This window comes from Aptenodytes forsteri, unplaced genomic scaffold (genome assembly GCF_000699145.1).
Source record: "Aptenodytes forsteri isolate BGI_AS27 unplaced genomic scaffold, ASM69914v1 Scaffold93, whole genome shotgun sequence".
In the NCBI taxonomy this organism is placed as follows: Eukaryota; Metazoa; Chordata; class Aves; order Sphenisciformes; family Spheniscidae; genus Aptenodytes; species Aptenodytes forsteri.
Window position 1 is genome coordinate 8,307,193 of NW_008794665.1, and position 22,254 is coordinate 8,329,446.

Genomic DNA, 22,254 nt, shown 5'->3' on the forward strand with positions numbered 1-22,254 from the left:
GATACTTTGAAAATTGTTTTACCCCAGTATGGTTCTAAAAATAAAAAAAAAATTGTTAGGCTTCTTGAATTTCGAAAGTCTTTGGCAGTTCTCAACTCAGTTAATCAACTAATACCTCCTAAGGGTTCTTCTGAGATGACTAAAAATACCGTCTTCACAGTACTCAAGGAATTATGACCCAGTCTTTATGCATGGAGTAAGACCCAGGAGTGAATCTATGAAACAGTACTTTGTCTGGCAAAAAGATAAATATATGTACTTGAAGAAACATCTTTGCAACTTTCTAATTTATTTTAACAGCATGCATCAGAAATAATTTAGTTCAAAAAGAGAATGAGCAGGGGAAATGGAATTAAATGTTAAAAAAAAGAAAGAACTTCTGTAAGTCTACACTAAACCTCCAAGGAGGTGACTTCACAGTATGCTGAAGTCATGAACAAATATATAAATGCTTATATTAATATTCACTAGAAACAATATACCATTATACAATATATATTACACCCAGAGATCTCAAAGCACATTGTCAACCATGGTGACATCCCAGTTCCCTGTGACATAGGCATTACTACACCGATTTTCAGGGTATGTAAAATGACGATGACACCGATTTTTCTGTTTTCTTCCTAAAGAAAAGTAATTGACTATGGTCTCATGTTCCGAAAACAAGTGTTTGCCGAGTGGCATATGGAGGACAGCAGTGGGCAAAGTCCCTTGAACCAGATTACTAGATTTGGAAACACCAAAGAACGAACTCAGTAACGGCTATTTTCTAAGCCACACCCTGTTCAACTTCTTAACAGGTATCATTAGCCTCACTTTTAAATGACTTCACTGTCCAGCATCATTCAAAATACTTTGTCATTTTCCTATCAGACAACTATGGATTAATGAGATAGCACCCAAAGCAACTTAGTCAGCAACTAATTCAGGTTTTGAATGGAATTCTGTCAGGCTGTGAAATCTTTCTTACCTACAGAAACACAGGGAAGTTTTTAAAAAAAGCAAACACATTTTAATCGTCCACTCCTACAACATACTTCATATGGTCAACCATGACTTAGAAAGTGCACAGCTATCTGAAGCCCAAATCAGGACTCTTCCAGCTCTCTCTACACTACTGCAAGCATGACGAGAATACTCAGGGCACTATTTTTCTGACTCATGCCTGCAGTTCATTTGGCTGATGTAAATACATAGCGATAGTCTGGGTCCACAAGAGGGCTGTGAGACCAGTTAAGAGCACATTCAGAATACCGTAGCAATGAAGTTATAAAATTAAACAAACATTAGAACACCATGCTATCAGATGTGAATTGGTTTACACTGCCAAGGGGCAAGGCCACGTATTCTTAAAGTCTGTCGTAAACAATGAGCCAGTCTGTCCCTCATCCCATGCTTGGGCAAAATGGAGGAATCTGAGGAAGAATGTGGCCACCAATGCACTGCCTCCCTTTGCTGAAACCTCACAATAACATCTCTTTGGGTGGCCCATATGCACTGGTCTTCATTTCTGGGGACGGTACGCACCAGGAAAACCCATGAGAGGAAACAGGAGGAAGTAGGTTGCTACAAAATGGCCTTTCATTACTACTGTGCATTCCTGGTATCAAAGCTATTGCTGCAGTGTGTTGCATGGGGAAAATTGCTCACAAACAGGAAGCCTCTGTCACACTAGTTCAGCCTTTTAGTTTTTACACAAAATATATAGCCAACTGTAACATTTTATTGTATCAATTAAAAACATTCTCTGGAAAACTCATAATGTGGTCTATAAACACTAAAAATATATAGCAATACATTTACATATACAGTAATATTCACTCTTTGCTGTCCCTTACTGTGTCAAATGATTTGGTGGTCCACTTCCTCAAGAACACCTGTTAGCCTCACAAAAACCACCATCGTAATTGGCAGTTTATTGGCAGCCTCAGCAAGGAGGCCAGGGACTGGCACGAGGAATGAATTGCCCTCAGAGTCCTGGAAAGCGTTGTTCTGCAACGTGGCTGAGGCAGATTGGCAGGATCTGCCTGCATTAAACCTGTTCTGCCAACGAACATTCCTATTCAGTAAAAACAATTAAGCAAATATGTAAATACAACTCTGCTCAAGGAATTACACACAACGAGGTAAATGGCTGTTGACTTCAGTAAACTCCAGCACATGTGTCCAGGTCCTATCATACCTCTTTTTCTTCAATTTCAGTAAAGCCGAAGACATACTATATGAACAGATAGAGGGAGATGTTCTCAGAGGGCACTCACCTTAGTTATATTCACACCTGCTCAGAAAAAACACAGCCTGTTAAGTCCCACTATCTGTGCCATTTTGCACAGCAAAACTAGAACTGTCACTGGTTCCTGATGCTCCATGCAGCTCCCACATCTCCGTCAATTCACTTTGTTTAATAGAAAGACAGTGACAAGCTGATGAGACGGGACCTTCAGGATATTTATTTTAGATGCTGTGAAAAGCAGACGACGTGCTGTTACCACAGGCATTCCAATATTACCAGGTACAATATTGGAGCATCTATGACTCCAAGACCAGATTCTGCTGGTGGTTAATACTGTATTTGGAAAATAGTCTTAACTTAGTACTAAGTCATATTCTGCCCACATTTTTAAGGCAATTAGGTTATTCAGCATTTAATTAGGAAGTATTTTATAAGGTAAGCTGTTTTCTTCCACATATGATGTGTCTCTCCATTTAGCATTTAAAGATAATGGTCCATGCTTTGAAGCATGTTTGTTTTATAATATATAAAATGTTCATTATAAAGCACAATTACCATATATGTAAAACTGGCTGCATAATAATGACTAGTAATTAAGAAATAATTTTAATAATGAACTTAGGGGAAAAATCATTAGCCTCACTGTTTATTTTGGTAATATCCTGGAGACAATGTTCCACTGGGATAAAAGTTAAATTAGTTGGCACTCCTTGAACTTCACAGACTTCACATTATGCACTTAAGAGCAGAACAAAGAATCCCACTAGCTTGAGTAATACAGAAATTAGTAATTGCAGCAAATGCATAGGAGAGCAGATCAAATACCATTTTGAAATAATTGATATCCCACCAATGTTGAAGCTACTAGTTTTAAACTCTGTTATTTAGTAAATCATTTAATCCTCAAATGAAGTATTTCCATCTCCTGCTGTACTTAAAATACTGATACTGGGAAGTAACGCAGTTGTTAGAATTGGAAACATTTAATCACAATAAAGAAACTAAATTACATGACTGCTTCAAAACTCAACACAAATAAAACTGAGTCATTTGCAACTGCTACTTCACCTGAAGTATTATTTTTAATGCCCTAACATGTAAAAATGTATTTATCTGGGTATTTATCAATGGCTTCTCTCTGCAGAGTCTATGCACTGAGAACATGTGCCTCAGCATTTATGCCCATTTGGCCTACGAAAAATGAAAGGTCACCCAGAAAAACGCAGCATCCATCGAGAATTTTTCTGAAGCAGAAATGTTTGCATTTGAAGGAATATTCAACATGCCTCATTAGGGTCTGAAAACTGACACTGCCACTACTGCTAGAGCAAGCTGAGAATAGGCTTGAAGTAATCCTTCAGCAGTTTGGTGATGGTACCACTGGATGTAATACTCTGCAACATACAGACCTTCACTTCCCAGAGCACGTAGCCTGCCCCAGCTACCTGATAACTAGTTCCATCATGGAAGAGCAGGATGCAAGGCTGGCTACCCATCCTCCACTGCAGGATAACACAGTTGTCCTCCATCAATATGAGGAACTGCTCTAGTTGCTTGTCTCATCTGTGACTCTTATCTAACACCTATCATTAAGGACTAAATCCACAAAGACTACTAGATACAGCTAAACAAGGAAAAAGCCACAGAATGGATTTTTCATTGCCACTGAAAATGGAAAAAAAAACCCCCAACCTATCACTAGAACAATTTAAACAAAATTGGACAACATGTACTTAGAGAACCATCCTGCCAGAGAAAGACAGCACATAGGATAAACTTCTGAGGCTTTTCTGGTCTTTCATTCCTACAATCCCCAAATAGAAACTAATATATTATGATGACATTTAATAAAAATCTAAGAGCACAATTTGCAGTTTTGATTATGCTATCAGAGGCAACAGGCTGGGCAATTCACAATAAAAGGCAGTAACACTTGTAAAATTAAAACTTTTCCTGAAAAGTTCAGCTGCAAAAATTTTTACTCAAAGTAAAAAAAAAAAAAAAAAGGCAAAAACTAATCAAAATTTACACTAGGAAAAGATAAAAGATCCTTGAAGCAATTTCTTAAGTTGTTCTGAGACAACTGACCTGTTTGGTTCTTTGTTTCGTTTCAAACTAGAAGCACCAAGGCATTCTAAAGAAAAGGCAAGGTTGCCTGTACAGCATGTCTGACCCCCACATCTAACCCTCAGCCTACAGGGAAAAAGCAGCACATTCCAAACCCCCATTTATCACTTATTTTAACTGTCATAAATTACTTTCAGTGCTATAAAACAACGGGTTATAATCCAGTAAAATATTAGAACTCCAGAAAGTTTATTCAGGCTTAGGTATCAATTTTAAACACCTTACCACCCCACCAAATTTGCTTATTATAAGAGCTGGTTTCAACAGCTGTAATTCATGAGTGAGGTGCCCTTGCTGCAGAGAAAAGCAAAGCAGCATTTGGTAGCAAAGTTTGATCCTGCATGAACAATATCATAAGGACTAACAAAATACATCTAAACAAAGCATTCCATTGACCCTGCCTGCTCTTCTAGACCCAGCTATTTCATGCTGTTATTCTAGTTTTATTAACCTATTTTCAAACATAGCTGAAGTACAAAAAGATTGTATATATAAATTCCAGATTTAAATTCTACTCTTAGCTCTCCCTTTCTATACCCAGAGTAACTCCACTGGTTTTCCATTAAGTGATCCTGGAACTGCATAATAATTACAGTGCTAAATCTAGATCTATTCAACTAAGATACATTAGTCTAACGTTTTACAGCATACTACTAGTTTTGTTCAAAAAATGCATTCATAATACCCTGAAGCAATCCTGCTTAGAATGGTAGTATAATAATAATATAGGTAAAATAGGAAAAAACTGCAAGTATTCTTCTTCCATATGAGACCAAATGAAAGCGTTTACAAATTTCAGGGAGCTATCCACTTGCCAGACCTTCCATTCTCTGTTTCTTTCTCTCTCACACACACACCCCCCATGCTCATCCCCCCAAGTTTTACTAAAAAAACCAAATGTATTTTATATGATCTCACCAAATGGTCAAAAAACCCCTTATATTTAAGGTAAGAAAACAGCCCATGGGAAAGTAAACACAAACATGTCTAGCAGATGCACTTTCAGAGTAAGAAATTTGACAGGGGTTACATTTAAAAAGATGCTTTTCCAACCGTCTGCCTGAAGAGGCAGAACTCAGCTGGTCCTGTCAGTTGTCACTGCCACAGCTCAGAGTGTGCAAGCTCTAATTTGACCCTTAAAAAAAAAAAAAAAAAACAAAACACAATTGGAAACGCATAAAAGGAAGCATTTAGACATTGCTGTTTAGCACACTGGCTACCCTAGCGTGTAGGTGTCAAGTGAAACAAAAAGATAAAGAAAGTTTCTAAAGGGGTTTGTGTGTTCCAGATAAAAGCAGAGACCTTTAAAGACCCAGCTTTTGAAGTGGGCTTCCCAGGACTAAAACATGGACAAGAGTAAAACATATCTTCATTTCCACTGACTTTTCACCTCCCACCCCACTCCTTCCACCCCCTTTCTTCCAAGGGAACACCAAAAACTCTAGGAAATAGAAAAATGACCTGTAAGTATTTAAAGAGCAATCAACTGAGGAACAACACAGTAAGGCGTCTTCATCCATCTGTGATCCATCTCCAAGCACCTTGAAGTTATACTTTATCACATTCATATTCTAATGTGAAGTATCACACCTTCACAGATAGCTTTAGACATATGCATCAGTTCAACTCAGTTTTCTGAAACAGCACCTTTGCCAGCGATGCCACACCAATAACCAAATCATACAGATGCATGAAGTCGGCCTACAAAAGACAAGACAGAATTTTGCACAGTATCCATATAATTGTAGGTTCCATATTGTAAACAAATAAAAGACAAAAAAAAGTGTATAAAATTTCAGTTATACACCCTTTTATCTGAGTCCTGGCAGACAAGGAAAAACTGTTGCAATGAGAGAAGTTTGATATGACATTACCAGAATATCGCACGGGCATAGCTCTTGAAGCAAGAGCTAGTAGACGTTACACTCCAGACTCATAGTGAGAAGCATGTTTAAGAAGTTAGTATAATCATTCCTAGCCCTAATTTTTGTTTTCCAAAATATTTTCAGATCACCTTTTTGAATTGTTTCCAATAATATTCTTACTACTATTAACATGACTACCAGATGAAAGCACTGCACAGATGACATCTTTCAAAAACCTACACAGATTACTTGATGCAGTTCAGCAACCAAAAAACAGCTTCATGACCTTCCAGTCAAACCCCCACTTCAAGCATTCATTCATGTTTGCCACAGGGATTTAAGCACAGATTTGTTTACAAAATCCTCTTTGTTAAAGGCTAACACTGATAAATCTAACATCAAAACTTCCTAGCTTTTCAGATATGAGCAAGACCAAGAACTCTGTGAAAATTACATAGTCACACAGCCTGAAAATTTTACTAGCTAGGCCACCAACATCACAAAATAAATTAAATTTCAATGACCTCCTGGGGTGGAGTGGGAGTTAGTGACCCACCCAGGTTCTCCCCATTCGCTATGCATCCTTAAACATGTGGATCTGTAGACACTGCATTAAAAGCCAAGTCCATCAAATGTTGAGTTGTGATGACAACCATCCTCTGTTTTGTCCCTCCACACTGCAATTTTTCACCCATATAATATTCAATATATAGTAGTGTGTATTAGCTAATTGCACAAGCAATTGGGAGTTATTGTTTTCACTCAGGTAAAGAAAAAAAGCTGTCATTTCCCTAGTATTTTCTTTACCTTTAAAATAACATGAAATGATACAGCTCAACAAGGAATCTTCTAAGAATATTAAATAACTTCTACCCAATTAGCACAGTGATCCTTAAAGATGACAAAAGTTTACATTAAAAAAAAATACAAAATCCACATTTTAAAGACTATTTAAAAAATACTAAAATTAAAAAAAAATCATAATAGTTTCCTTTTCTGCTGAATGGATTACGGCAATAAGACACGTTTTTTCTTCAACAGTTGTATAGGATTTACTTGCTTCCAGTGATTATACATTAAACGCTTTCTACAGTAGACTGATGGCAATGTAATCCACTAATGATCCCAGCTGAGAACAGTCTATGTGATTAATATAGTTTGAGGTATGGTACTAAGTAAGACAATCTCTATGAAATGCTGAATATGTAATTTTCACAGAAAAGGTGAGGATGTGCCCAATACTATTTGGGTTTTTTTCCAGTTTTAATTTTTCAGGCATGGATACCGAACCCAACACATAAAATAGACAAATAAGAGTAAACTCCCTTTCCTACCGTCACTAAGAAGATGCATAAGATTAAAGAACTGTTGGAGCTGGGGGGAGTTGAATGGCACACATACATATTCGATGTTACTCTCTTTTTAACCATTATGGAAGTGTTACACAGGTCCTTAATATCTGTTGAGCAGAAAACCAGTGGCAATACAGAGTTACTTCTTAGCTTGCTGTTTATTATTCTACTATGGTAACACAGGAATCAAGTTCTTTTGTGATAATCCTTGGTACAATAGATTTGACACATAAAGGGAGCCACTTTTGATTGAATAAAAGGCATTGCTAACTACTGTAAGCACACTGAGCCATTCTTTCGGAAGGCATCTTCAGAAATCTATCATAAGAGACAAACAGCCCCTACAGGTTCTTCTAAAGGGTCTGAGATTAGGTAGGTAACTCTCTGCGTCATTAGCCATTATTTAGGAACTCTTTAAGAAAACAGTAAAGCCCTGCCCATATCTCCTCTTGTCTTTGCAACAAAAACATATAAACTGTCAATAAAATATATAAAATGCCTCCTTTAATGCATGTTTGCCTTGTTAGGTGAATAAATTATTTAAGTGTTCTCAAACAGTGCAGTGAAAAGGCTAGGTCTGAAAACAAACCTATTATATCACAATCTTAGGCAACCACTGAAATTCTGATGAACTCTGATGAATCTTATGGATTCCATTTTTTCCTTTTTCAACCTTTCCTGATTGCTCTAATAATAGTAAATAATTTCCTGTAAGACTGGCACACGCTGCAGTAGTATTCAAAGTGGTAAACTTTCTGTCAATTCCCAGATAAATCATGAATCTGTAATCCTCAGTCTGTTCTTAGGTGTTGACCAGCATCTTTTTCTCCAGAAGCTGCTGCACCAGAACATCAACAATTCGGGGGGGTTTATTGCAAAGTTCAGAGCTCTTCACCATGGCAGATCTTTGCTTTCACTAAAGCTGAAGCAGCCTTCAAATACCATACCTCTGGCTAGCACAAGATGAACTGCCAGACACAATTTTCTCTTTTTTGAAGGAAAGTATCAGCTTGATCAGTCAGCGAACATAAGCTACAATAGATCATACATTCCACACTTACCTGAAACACTGGTATTTCTCTAGTTTTTTATTCTTGAACATCATCAGTAGTTCTAGATGTGACCGTCTATGACAATCGTATCTATTCCACTCAAAGGGCTGCTATTATATGCACCAAATTATGAAATTATGATTCTGTTCCTGTGACACACAAATTAGTCAACTGACGTATTGTTTAACCTCTTATATTGATTTCTGCTGACTTAAAGGTACAGAGTCTAGTGGCTATGGTGGGAAAGGGTAGCCCTAGACTGCTCACGAAAAAATTCCAACTAGCATAGCAATGAGCAATCCTACTCATTGTACTGCAAACACTAAACAAGGTCTCCAACACCCCCATGTGAAAAGAAATGGGTTACCTAGAACTTATCACCACCCTGGCATGTATCATCAGGGTCAACGTGAGTATCTGCCTTTTAGCCTGTCTCTCTCAGTTCTCCTACTCAGCAGTTCTGGTTCTTGTCTTTGGTTACTCAGGCCACTCCACACAGCGGGAAGAGAATATCCATTGTCAGAGGTGCAACTTCAGCATCCTCCTCTTTGGCCTGCTGAGCAGCTGCATAACAAAGAGGGGAAGACGACAGCACTGAGCACTGCTCCACTGCACAGGCTTAACGTGCTTATTTATCTTCCCTTTTGGCGTTCCTGCTCCTTAATAGGGTGCTTTAAACAGAGAAGAAGAAACATCATGTTGTTCCTGGTGTCCTAATCAGTGGGGATGATTGACTTTTCTGATTATATTCATGTACCCTCACACTGCTCTTTTTCCTGCATCTGTTCTGCTTTTAGTATATCCAAAGAAAGCCCAGTCTTTTTCTCCTCTCTGAAACTCCAGACTTGACAAGTGAGTGTTTGGGTTTTATTCTATTTCAAAGTGGTGGTGTTTCTCATGCCACTTCCCTCCTCTTAGGGCTGCAAGCAACACTAGGGAAGATCTAAGCAATCACTCCTCTTTCTTTTTCTTACAGCTGCCAAGGCATCAAAAGAAGCAGCTGCAAGTGAAAAGGGGAGAAGCAACTACAGAGTATGCAGTAGACCATCAGCAACCCACTGAGCAAAATTTGAGAGCAAATGAAATAAAGACTAAGCATTAGAATTTATTACTTATTATTACAGTATAGATGTTACTATAGAAGGTTATCTCCTCTGCAATGTGATTTTAAGGGTACAAGAGCCATACCAGATCTCTTAGAGAGCGGATGAAAATGTAAGCGAAATTAATGTCATTGGAGGACCTTCACCCAAACAAGGCAATTCACAGTTCAGATTTAAATGAAAATTATCAGGCTAAAACAGACGAGTAACTATTTTTGCCATAGAAATCTTAATGAGTAATTGTCAGAGCTTGTTTCTCTTCCATTTTCACCTATTGGTGGAAATCAGAAATGAACATGGTTTTATTTTAGGCTGATGGGTAGAGAGTGTAATGAATACAAATCTCATAGTTTCTTCTTTGTAAAAAAGGCACAGCAGCGTAGCCTGTATCAAGTGCCTCTGACATCACCAGCAAAAAACTCTATTCAGCTTAAACGAAGCAACATCAGGCTCATTGCTAATAAATTCCTTTCACAGACACGTAAGAAGACTTTAAACACATCAAGGACCCTTGGTGTTATCATAGGAATGAAAATGTGGCAGAAGTAAAACTACGTATCTGCGATCATGCTCTTCCTTCACGTATACTGATACAAATCAAGAAAGTCAGTAGAGCTACTCAATCTAAATGAGATGAGAAAGAAACCATCTGTCAGAATACAAAACTAAAAAAAGAGAATATTCTTCATGAATTTGAAAAAATCTTAAAGATTTCAAGTTAGTTGGTTTGTTTTAATGCAGGGGCTTAGAATACTCCTTAAGCCACTCTTCAAATCAAAAACGTGTCCTTGTTTCTTCCCAAAGGTTGTGAGAATGTAATATAGCTCCTCTTGAGAGACAACAAAAATAGAACACACACTCATATAGTCTGCATGGACCAGAACCATTAACAAAGGTGACACTTTAAACCATGTGCAATTATCTACCTCTCTACTTATTAAACTCATATGTTCAGCTGATGGAATATCATGAGTTAGCAAGAGGCTTTTTTACTGTGATGTTTGTAACATGGTGTTCATCCATATTATCAACAAATCTGCAAAACCCAAGCTTTACTACTCCAGCTGCCTTTTGCATGCACAGCATGAGCAGTCATAGACACAGGAAAGTATTGAGCTGGCATCAGGCACACAACCATGTAGCCAACACTGACATACACCGAGTTTAAATAGTGCCATACCATTCCCAACACTGTAGCGCCAGTATCAAAGTCATGGACATAATTGAAATGCCATAGTCTATGTCTCTAAAGCTTCTGAATACCTCTATATAAAATTACAGTTATGTTGACAAGCCACCTGTTAGGCTGAAGAAAAACCATGTAACATTGTGCCCTTGTGAGGCCACCTTTTACTGCATGTCCTCATGACATTTTTCCTTTTCCCCAGCACACCAGCCCTGGTGTGTGAATCACCACGGCTGTGTGTTCAGGGCAGGGCAGAGTCAGACGATGCCTGCTGGAACCCTGCAACGGCCCTGGCTCGAGAGGCACGTTGCCTTGCTCAGCCAGGGCACACTGCTTGGGAACACACAGGTCCTGTCATCCCTTCGAGCAGCACCGCGTGCTCTCCCCGCAAGCACCAAATCTCAACATTTGTTGCAATGGGACAAAACGATGGGGGTAGAAAGAGAAGAGGCTCCTTACTGTAATGGGAGCTCTATGGGAAAAGAAGCTTCCCAAAAAATTCACAGGTCATATATCACATTACTGAGTCGGGGGCGGGGAGGGGAGGTGGCTAAGACAAAACTATTTCATGATCCATCTCTATAACTAAGGATTTTCATTTTTAATTTTTCAGATGCTCATCTGTCAAAGACTCTCTCATCTATAGGCAGGGTGTATATCTGTTGAAAATATCAGTTTTTAATATTCTGTACTTGCTTTTCAATATGCTCAAATACTGAAGCATTGCTCTCATGCAAGACTGGGATTGTGAAAAGTGATCTGGGACACAATACCAGATGAGAACTACAACACAGAACAGGAGACAATTTCAAGGAACTTCCTTCATTTATTTTTTTTTTTAATTCATTGGCTTTTTAAAGTTTTAATTGCAATGTTGTACACCATAAAAAAAATCCATATGTTGATAATGGGTGCTGTCTGATCTTTAGATGCTTAAATTAGGCTGTCATCTTACTGTTTCCTTTTTACAAAGGTAATTTAGAGTTTCTGACACAGCCATCTTGGCCACCATATTAAGTGTTCTAGCTCCCCTTATTTGCAGTTTAAGAAGAGAAGATAAGAATTTCAAACCTTATCATTTTGCCCACAAATAAACTTCAGTGACAATTTGGGAAAATCCTTTTTAGGTGCTGCAGGGCAGTTTAATTCTACAGCAACGCAGATTTTTGCTCCCATACAAAGACTACCAGCTAAGCTAGCAATTGTAGTAGTAGCTTTTTTGCAGTGTGGACACCTGTTCGCTACAAACTGAAGTAAGACAGGCTACTCATTTCACATAAACCACCAGCTGTTAGATGGTACCAGGATTCAGTGACTACTGACCTGGGATAGATTTGAACTGGTGACCCAGGAGTGGAAGACTGTATATCCAATTACGAATCCACACTTAAAAACTTAACTTGCACTTTTCAATTGCATTCGAATCTCAAAAATCTCCATTTTAACAAATGGCCCTCATGTCAATGAAATGCAGGCATATCTAGGAATTTTGTTCTTTTTAAATTGTGGATTTAATTGCACACACACTTGATTGCATTATATTGTAAGAGGGTATTGGTAAACAGCTATTATCTTGACTTCCTAGCTGTCTCTCACCGTACATGTAACGAGAATGTACAAGTCTTAAGAAGTCTGTGCCTAAAACAGAATGGGGTTTACAATTTCTTTGCAGCATATGAGTTAACGTTACAGAAGAAGGTATTTAAGCACAGTTGAGGTACATTCAGCAGTTCCAAGCAGTTGGAGGACATGGGATCTGATAATAAGTATTAGCAGATGGTTACCATTAAATATGCAGAACCAAAAAGAGAGAGACTACTACTCTTAAGAGCTAGCAACAAGTTGACCTGGAGAGCAGAGAAACAGCTTGAGACACATAACAGAGACTGGAAGAGATGGTAACATTTAGTAAGTCCTAGAGTGGCGGTGCTGTTCTCACTGTTTCTGCAGTAAAAGAAACATGGCAGCTGCACCGTGTAGGACACCTCTGTTTACTGGAGAAGCAGAGAGGAGGAGGGAGGAGAGGAAAACCGGAAGAGAATAGGGGGAAATACAAGCAACTTCGCACTAGTGGTGAAGGGCTAAATATCGAGGGTATATTTATTTATTTATGACTGAAGTGGCACAGAGGCACAGCACAGATCACTGTACTCAGCTTGCTAGATTTTAAGCTAGCTTGGCCATCTTTTGTGCAGCCTAGATATAACCTAAGCCCTTTGAAAAATGTTCTGGTTGCACTCCAACTTAGGTAGTCCCACTGCCAGAACAAAGGTTAAGACAGGAGACATCAAGTCTGATTTTGAGTCCGTAAGAATGTGGAAGTGAAAACACTTTTGTAAACGCAGAACCTATTCAGGAGTAAGAAAACTACAGACAGAATCTTAGACTGTAGAATTACAGGTTTACTGAACTTAGGGTCTTTGCAAGTAAAATGTTTCTGAATAGGTGCAAGTGTCACAAGTGGGAAACTTCTGAACAGGCAGGGCATTAAAGTACTACAGAAGCTGACTGACAGTGGTCAGGTAGGCCTGAGAACAGTCTACAAGAAAAACAGCAGCAGAAGAGAAGCTATAAGCAGCAGACTGTTAGGAGGGAAAGCTGTAAAACTAAAGATCACATAGTAAAGCCCAAAGGAAAAAAAACAAAACAAAACAAAACACACACCTTCCGCATGCAGAGAGCAACTCACGCACCCCTGTGGACATTCCCCATGCAGAGAGCAACTCACGCACCCCTGTGTTTGAGGAATAAGCCAAATTCACTTGTTATAAAAATTCCTTTTATACACTACATAATGCACAATATATTATGCACAGAAAAAAGTAGTAGTCATTAAATTTGGATATTTTGCGGATGGAAAAGTACTACCAGAACTAATTCATGACTTCTTATGGAAAACACCAAAATAGCAGCAACTCAGATCTAAGTAGATTTGGAATTTTCACTGAGATACACACCTGCAAAAGGAAGTTATGGGATTGCTCAGAGGGAAAGTTTTCAGTTAGCCATTAACCACAAAACAACAAATTAGTCTGTGAAAAAACTGAAGGCTTATCCCCCTTGATTCTTTAAATATCCTTTATATTTACAGCATCCCATGAATGCTAATGACTGCCCTAAATCACAAAGCTTATACTTGGATTGAAAAAAATCCTAGTATTGATGTGTATTCTGTCCCATTTGAACATAACTCCAAAGCCTGCTCTATATCTTGAATCAGATTATTGCCTCTTTAGGATAATCCCCAACCTTTCCAGAATTTATTTCTTCTGTAATGGGAGAAACTTGTATTCATTGTGAAAAATCATTAGCTTTTCTGTAAAGCACAGATTAAAAATTGCTCGATATTGGATAGGAGCCTGGGTCTAACCTATCTGCATAAAACTTGCATCACAAGACTACGCACAAATCACTTTCACACACTCATTACACTGCCCTTCTGACTTCTGCTGGCTTCACTGGAGTAAAAATAGTACTGATTTGTTCTTGTCAGAGCCGCAAACAGATGTGAAGTGAAAGTCAGTCAGGCCAGCTAGTAAAGTCACTGAATTACATGAGTGTCTTTAAATGGTTACATCAGAAAGAAGAGGTAGATTATAACTCAAAGGCAAGCTTGCAATGTTATTAAAAGATGAAAATAAGCTGACTGATTCAAAAGCACATAAACATGTACAGACACGCAAATATACGTATGCATACGTACATCTTGGCAAATCTATTTTTATGCTTCAAAGCACCCAATATCACACATTGTCTGCAGCCTATTTTCCTGCAAAATATATTTCCGCCTTGCAGAGGCTGGCAAAGTAGACTACAGAAAAAAAGGCTTTCTAAGTTTCTCAAGGTAATGAAAGAAAGCTTAATCCACGCAGCTCCTTTCTGATAGGAAAATTCACATTTGAAATGACTACTTGCATCATGCTGAGGCAATTTAAAGGTGACAAGATACTGTATTAGCTCGCCAATGAGTATAATATGTTAAACTGCAATTCAGTCTTAACAATCAGCCAACTGCTGTAAAGGGAATAAAAGGACAACTAAAAATGAAACTGCACGCAGCAGTGGAGTTGCAGGACCAGTATCAGCAGCTTATGGTGCACTAGCACTGACAGCATGCAGCCAGCTCTCTCTTCAGGCCCTAAGCGAGTCATGTCTGGGACTGACCGTGTGACTGGGAGACCGGCAATCGGTGGCAGAATTTGTGCTGTCCACCCGCACATTGACCGCGCTTCTACTTACATGTTAAACAACTCCCTCCTCCTCTGCATGGCCACCACAGCACACTTTACACAAGGCAGTAAGATACAGTTTTACAACACATTTCTAACACTGCTGTTTCAAGCTCCCACGTGACTTTGTTCAGGATTTGACCCTACAAGCTATGAATATTTGTTGGAAAGCTACATTCCTAGAACATGATGATAGGCACGCATACGATACAGGGAATTAGAGATCACCTAGTCAACCTTGGGAAGATGACTCAAAATCTTGAGCTTCTTTTTCCTCCCACCATATGTTTCTATCAGTCAGGAGCTTAAACAAAACCAACATGAAATTATGCATCTCAAATACAAGTTCATAAACAAACGGTATTTAGATTTTTTTCTTTAAAATCACGCTTATAATATATTATTTACTCTTTGCATATTCATCAATACTGTATAACTAATATCCTCTTTTAAAGTCTATAATTGAAATCGAACATTGCTACAAAGATATTAAGATGAATACACCACATTTGATTATATAGATACTACGCATGTATGTGTAAAACCAAGTGTTGTTAATGGCATGATTCAGCAAAGTTTTTAAATGATTATACTTAAGTCTTCAAGGGGTCAAAGTCTCAAAACAAACTAAAAACCAAAACTATATGCAATCTGAATTGTTATGGGAATTTTCTCTCTGTACCATATTTATACCAAAAAAGAAGCAACTGCCAAACAATACGTCATTTAGAAAACTCTAGGTTCATTCAGGTGAGAGTGAAACTCATTTGGGTTACATTGTTGTTTCGGCTTTTAACCGCAGGCCCAGCCACCACCTGTATGTTCCTTTACGTCTGAACCTTGTCCATTAGTACAAGCTTGCCACGTTTCCTATAATTAGGAGAAGAGTGGCTGTTTGTTAACCCGATGTCAACTTACACACTGGGCCAGCAGTCAAGCAAGAGGAGACATGTGACCTTTCTGTTGACCTGAATGACTAGGTGATGACCTGTGTGGTCCAGCCCGTAAGGGAAAGGGAACACTTTAAAACAGTCATTATGATTAATGGTTTTCCCAGGCTAAGCCAAATGAGTAATTGCTCAAGCAAAAAACCCTGAGGCCCCAAATAGTTAGCTTTATTACCTGCAGATACCAGATATCTTTTCGACTTCTAATCCTCTTTGCTGTAACTGGGAATTACATGGAACCTTTTTTGATTTGTACTGTACAGGAATTCAAATTAAGCTTCTCAGAATAAAAGTGTACGTAATCAAAATATATTCCACCTGCAAAGCAAAGATGTCTTTCGTAACTGCCTGTTACACTGAACTTTGGGTCCCAGCTAATGAGCTTTGCTTGTAGCATCCCAGTATAACTCGCAAAAACTTGATTTCCAGGGAAGATGTTTCAGAAGAAGAGATAATTAACAAGATGAAATTGTTAGAAAATTAAGCATGCTTTTTCAAGTTCTTCTTGAGTGAGACAATTGCTAATGTTCAAAACAATAAGAGAATCTCTGTCAGCCCAAAAACATTTACCATGCCAAAAATTGAACAATTCAGCATTATGAATTACCACCCTCTATTCTAACACAACATAGGCCAAGTTTTTTTTTTTTATATATTATATATATATATAGCGTTGCTCACAATTTCACAACACAAGAGAGCTGTCAGTAACTTCTTGACAGGGCATTGCTAATGTCTACCATTAAGCGAAATGTTGCTGGCAAGACCACCCTATTCACTTTCATAATTTCTCTAATCTGCAAAGGGTTGGCAAACTTAAGAGATAAAACCCTGAATATCCTAGTAAAGCGCTGACCTTTCCTAGCCACCAAAAGTCAGAATAAAATCGACAGATAACTGTGCAATTAACTAGAATTCATGTCGTGTTGGTGAACAGGAGGACACTCAGTTCTGAGATCTGAAATGACTGGGCACTAAATTTGTGGCGGGGGGAGGGGGGGGCTGTACTTCACATCTGCTTTATTTCAGTGCAACTGACTACAGAATCAGGCCTGATAAATTTTTGTTCACAATTATTTCTTAAGCATCTTTTTCAGTACAGAGGGTGAGCAGAGCACCTGTTAGCCTTAAGGGGGCTCTAGGTCACAGGATGATTGCAGACTAAAAGGTTTCATGGCCTAGGAGAAGGTCAGGGTCTCTCCCATTTACAGAACACTATCACTGTTGTCAGAAAGTGTGTCCTATAACAAGAGTCTCAAAGCCAACCTAATGACCATATGCAAATATCTCCAAAAGACCTTTTCATTGTTAGCAGTTCATCAGGAGGAATATATCCCTGGAAAACAAAAAAAAAAAGTCAAAATCTGTTAGAATTCCAGAAGTACTGGGCAGAAAATCTCCGGAACTGCTGGAGAAATTACTATGATTGGGCACCTGCTATTTGCTTACCTAACACTCACAAATATTTTTATTTTATTTTACTTTCCTTTTTTTACAGTCAGAGAGGCCACCAGTAATACCCTTCTGCCTATATCCATGGAGATAACAGTTCCGAGTTTGCAATTCCACAACTTACGATTAATTTTAAAAAGGTTACCTGGAAAGTTTAATGGAGAATCCATACACTGCAAAAGTGAGAACATGGAATCATGAAATACTACATTCAGTCCAAGAGTTCAGTATTTCATTTCCTATGAGGTCAGTGATTAAGTTCTCACAGAAAAATGCTAAGCAGTCTACAAAAGTAAAGGTTAACTGACCACTCAGATCTGGTTGGGACAAAAGTTGACAGTGATACATACTATATGAAGTAGCTTATCCATTTTCTTTTTTTAGTTTTATTTAATCTTGAATGGTACCTACAGGTAATGTAGGGAGATATATCTTACAGTCTTCTAACTAAAAGTAGTAGATAACAAAAGAAATCTTTGTGTGTACTTCCTTGCTTTGGAAAGGAAAATGGCATTTAGAAATCTGAACCCTTGAAATGCTAACGCAATTGTAGTGTCTCTACGCATAATCACTCTGAACGTGAAAATATTAAAGTGCAAATGTTTACTTGTTCCTACATGTAGATAAAAATAACTATTTCTTTCTTTTTAGAAAGATTTATTCATTATATGATTTTTTTTTCCTAAAAATCAGCTTTTTATATCTCTGGACTGTCTTCAGGAAATCTTTGCTTAAAAGGTTCCCTTTCAAGATTGCTGTCCTTATCATCTGCTCTCTTTTCTCTGTCTTGTCAACCTTTAAAAAAGTTTAAACTCCTGACATTTTCTGCTTCTTTTCTGCATCTGTAGTTCCAAACCTGTCTATATGAATTGGCTCATATACTGGATTAAAACTGCTCTATAAAAACTAGCTTCAGAGTGAAAAAGAATGTCAGAATTGGCTTCAACTGCTATGAGTCATTACTCAGTACTATTCTTTCAATTACCTGGCTTTTTATTTGTGGTGGATGGAGTTCCTGCTCCCTGTTCCAAAGTGCTGAAAGATTCTAAACTTCTCTCCTCCACAAAAAGGCCACAGCAGAAGGACTAGGAGGTAGTAGAAACATATCTTACTCTGCTTTCCCTAACACCATAACCTAGTCATTTTTCTTAAAACATTGAATTATATGATGTTCTATTCCTCTTTCCCCTTTAACTTTTCCAGGTGAAGCATCTATTGTTCATTTTGAGAATCGGCTCAGTTGTATCAATATGGCAGCAGATAAATTTAACTATTATCGTGAAGGACGAATGCTGGCAGAATATGGCTATAAATCTGTACTTCCCTGTATCACATCCTTCTGTCCAATCCCCCACCAGGTTTTAGATGTAAAGCATTCAAAGAACTGCTGACATGCAGACACTAGTGAGAGGTTGCAACCATCTAAGCTGGCATCTGGCTGAAAGCACCCTCCCACCCTTTACAGTTTTACTTTTAGACTAATAGAAATAACATCTCAAATGGAACTTCTTCAAGTTCTTAGATACCTCTATCCTCCCAAGAGTGTTCTCAGTCATGTCCATCCAAATTCTTACAGCTCCATAAGGTCATAAAAACCTTAAGAAAGAGACATTTGTTTAATCACACTAGTGGTGGTCACCATCATTCTCTGTATCCCCTCCAATGACCGAGATCTCCTTTTTAATTTTGTATATAATTGTTTCAAACTCTGTTCCATTAGACAGCTCAAATAATGCTGAACATGTTAGGCCTGTAGCAGTCCCATGATCTGGACCCAAAACAATATCCAGTTCTATGTTCACGTGGTCATTTGACATGTTCCTTTTGTTTAAAAAAAGGGCACTACCTTACATTTTCTTGCTAAGTAAATTCCAGAAAAAAAGGAGATCGTTTTTATTTTTGTAGCAATCAGTATCCTACGTACTTCTTTCACAGATGTAAATAAGCAATCCAAAGCCCTAATCAGAAAATAAGCCTCTTCAAAGTAAAAATAAAGCCTAAGTAATATAAAGCTTTATTGCAGACTAGGCTCAGTCATACCTCTTGAAAGGTTTCAATCTATCTCTTAGTGATTTGTTTTAAATGTCTGCTGGTCATAAGACTCATGCATATTGCTAAGGGATTTGTTTGAGAAAATATGTTTGTACCATTTTAATAGCCTCCAGTAGACAGATATTGTTGACAGTATTCCACATGAAACTTTACTTGCTGGATGAGAGAGATGTGCAGCAATTAATCATGAGCTTTATCGAGCCATTCAAATTCAACATATGTTTACCAACAGACAGAAGTCACAGCTGCTGCGCACACAGAATCCAACCGTGGAATAAGATTTTAAAAGCTTCTGAAACTGCCATAATAACTGCTGTTGTTTTGGTCCTGATTTTTTACATTTTCACTAGAAATACTGGACATAAACTGCATGTCTCATAGCACTTTGAAAATTCAATCTATTATTAAAGAGCTGAAGTCAGATTTAAGTTACTTTACTACTTCCAGTAGGTATATTTTGTCTATGAAAAGAACAAGCAAGTAGTATAGGAGAAAAAAGACTTTCTCTTCCTTCCTGTCTCCTATTCCTCCCTCTCCAAAGCCCTGGAGATTGAACATGTTCCTTAATTGGTTTCAGCCTGCTATAGCCATCTTTTCAAATCACAGTGCACCAACCAGGAGTTAAATTCAAATTTAGGTGCAACAGTGATGAAATACAAGGTCTGACAGCATGAGATTATTTAGTCTCTTTTAATCCTGTTCTGACTGGGGGAGGGGGGAAGAGGAGAAGACTCCTACAAAATACAACAAAAGATGCCCCTTTGTTAAAAAAGCAAAGTCTAACAAAAAGAACACAACAGGGTTGAAGCTTATACTGTGAGCTCTCTAGGACAACTACCATCTTCTTGTGCCATGTTCACACCATGCCTGACAGAGTGCTGCTAGCCTATGACGACTAGAGTTTCTAGGCACTTCTGCAGTACAAAAAAATTAGGACTATTACTGATAATCCACAAGCAACTGGATGGTGACTTTTTAACACTTCAAGAGAGCTTGTGTGTCTGAATGCTTAATGAATATCTAATGCATATCCCTGAACGCAGTGCCTCCTCAGCCTGGATGTAAGAGTTATTAAATTTGACCATAATTCTTTATTAAAACATAATACAGAAACATGTATGTATGCACAAATTGATGCAGAAGGGAGCAGGGGAAAAAAGAATCAAAGAGAGTGAAATTGTTTCTTGGGAATGACTGTTGGCATAATTTTAAAATATACTTTATTTATATTAAGTTCCAAGCTGCGCTGAAGGGTTTCAGTAGCATATAGTTTATTCCCTGTTGGTAACAACTGTGTTTCACTTGGCACCACTGCTATATCAATTGTCACAGCCTCCATCCATCCATCACTAGCTAATTTTCAAAACCTGAAAGATTTTCTTTTAAATACAGCTGTAACTCATTAGCTTCTTTTTGCCAATCTAGTTGCAATGCACTTCTTCAGTTCCTTCCCCACACACAAACCATTCTCACTGAATCTTAGCACCATTTTCATGCCTTGGTTTTGACTCTAAAATCAGTAAAATTAGAGTGTCACAAGTTTCGTCAATGTAACTCTGTTATCCTTTCTGTTTCTGGCTCTCAATTAAATTATTAAGCTCTGTTTTACCAATATGTTTGTCCTCTTGAATTTATTTGGGTTTTGTGTACCACAGCAGGGACAGAAGTGGCTATCTAATCAGAGCAGAAATTATAGGGGAAAGGGGAGGGGAAATTGGTACAGTCATCTTTCCCATCCAATAACCCCTTCTCAAAGTACATCTGACAACTGACTGCACAGATTTATTATTAGCTCACCACTTGGCCCTTGGAGCTACCAACTCTATGTTGACCAAGGAGTACGTACTGTGTACCATGTACTACAAAGCCCATCTAGGCAGAGACAAACATCAAAGACTCAACTTACTGCACCTGTTCTACCTCTGTGTGAAAAACCTTTAGGTCTAAATGAATCCTGAAAACAGGGAGCATAAAGCCCCAGTCGCACACAAATACTCTCCTTGTAGAACGTTGCCCTCAACTACATCCACATTTAAAAGATAGAGTACACAGTAACTGCTTCTGCAGGATTACAAAAAAAGCAATGTTTTCTCTGCCTGACGTATGTGCCACCACAGCAGAAGAGGAGGATGGTTACCAACTGTAGCTTCTTGAGATGTGGACCACTGCTCACAGACCATAAACTGTTCAGAATTTGAATCTGTATAGAAAGACCAAGACTCTTGAGACCTGAGGAATCTTTAGTCCAGAGAAGTAAGTCCAGACTTTTTTTGCCCTTTTCTTGAATTCATTTAGAAATTATAGCCAGACACAAGGAATAGTCCCATTACTGGTTACCGACTGTAGCTTCTTGAGATGTGGACCACTGCTCACAGACCATAAACTGTTCAGAATTTGAATCTGTATAGAAAGACCAAGACTCTTGAGACCTGAGGAATCTTTAGTCCAGAGAAGTAAGTCCAGACTTTTTTTGCCCTTTTCTTGAATTCATTTAGAAATTATAGCCAGACACAAGGAATAGTCCCATTACAGTGTTTACAGTCCACAAAACATCCATGAAATGCTGGGAGCCTTTGTAACATCTATGACATATATATAGTGCCACGATATCATATAAAGGCTTAACGGGCACTCATCTAGAACTACAAACATG